Source organism: Malania oleifera, chromosome 5 (assembly GCF_029873635.1).
Source record: "Malania oleifera isolate guangnan ecotype guangnan chromosome 5, ASM2987363v1, whole genome shotgun sequence".
In the NCBI taxonomy this organism is placed as follows: Eukaryota; Viridiplantae; Streptophyta; class Magnoliopsida; order Santalales; family Ximeniaceae; genus Malania; species Malania oleifera.
Window position 1 is genome coordinate 20,353,185 of NC_080421.1, and position 1,804 is coordinate 20,354,988.

The window sequence follows — 1,804 nt, forward strand, 5'->3', positions numbered from 1 at the left end:
ACTTCCAACTCCTTCCAACTTGTGTCGTCCATGCCCTCCGACTATTACCCGTATAGTGCCTTCACCATACCTTACTGCACCAACACGTCCTTAACCCTCCTTTGCCAAAATTTAAAATTTCTTGTTCCATCGAACTTACCAATCTCGAATTTTACAGAAGAAATCCTAGCCATTGCAACCAATAGCTTTGATACCAATTGTGATTCGAATGCGCAGCAGAAATACACACACGAATTGGAATGAGCAATGCAAGCACTCAAAGATGAATATTCGAAACAAGCAATCAAAATTAAAATAAAGGAAAGCAATAAAATCAACGACCAAAGAAAATTACGTGGTTCGGTAATTTGCCTACGTCCATGAGAGCAAACGATTGATTTTAACTATCAAATTGTAAAGCTTACATCAAGGGTTACAAATATGGTTTATATATCTAACCCTATGCACACAGAAGACTTAGAATACATCTAAAACACTTCTATAGCAAATCCCGAAGGAAAAACCTCTAAATCCCCCAATATATTGATCACCAAATTCAAAAATCCGTAATTTGCACCGAATGAAACCATCAATGGTTAAATACTGGAAGCTATTCTTGCTGCAGACTGAACCTTTCGACAGTTTGATACAGAGAGCAAACTGTCGCTCATACCATCGATGGTTTGATCCTGCAACTAGCTTCCTTGTTCTTTGCATCCGCATGCTTTCCCGTCGCATGCATTCCACTCAATATGAGCCGCATCTCCAACAAAGCTCCATTTTCCTATTTGTTACAAGTGATCATCACGATTTATAAACGCAGAGATAAGGTTTGTTTTTTTTGGAATCAACATTAATCATAGCTATTTATGACGTAAAGAGGGTCCTTCTAACAATGGGAGCTTGAGAAATATATTATACTTGACACCTTTAACAAAAGGAGCATTATATATTGGCTAAGCATATTAGCATTATTCATAATTAGCAAAAATCTCATCCCTTGAATTTGTGACGAAGATAGTATAGCCTCACTAGTTTTAAAAACTATATTGAGAAATTTCGATGTCATGGTGGATTTCTTTTGTGGTAAACTTCATCAAAATACAATGTCATCTTAAACTAACTTAACCTTAGCTCTTTTAAGGTTGTTACATTGACATACCTCTTGAAGATTAAGTCCCTCATAAGAAATGGTGTTGGATAACTTAGAGGTGATTAATTGATAACTTAACAATGTTGTGTCATAACCTTAAGGAAAGAGGAAGCATGAAGAGAGGGCACCTATCATTAAAAACCTTGAGAGGCTGAGGATTATCAACATGTGCACATCAGGGATCCAATGCCTTAATGAGGACGATGATAAAAAAATATAATTAGTTTCATTTGCCCTTTCAAAGTTCTATCGAACTAACTTTTTTATTTTTGACCTCCATATCGTTAAGTCGCCTAATTATTATTATTTTAAAGAAAGCCTAAGTTAAACCTAGGCAAAGTCGATAAAAGGTAAGTCTTTATTTGGTTTGCGAGCTAGAGCTAAGTTAAGGAATACAATTATATAAGGGGGGTGTGCTACTACCCCCAACACATTTATTTCCATGAATGCAACCTAAATAACTTCGGAATATTTCTAACTTAAATCAAGTGTGGACTCCTAATTATTATCATTTTAAAGAAAGCCTAAGTTAAACCTAGGCTAAGTTGATAAAAGGTAAGTCTCTATTTGGTTTGCAGGGTGAAGCTAAGTTAAGGAATACAATTATATAAGGGGGATGTGCTACTACCCCCAACACATTTATTTCCATGAATGATGCCTAAATAACTTTAT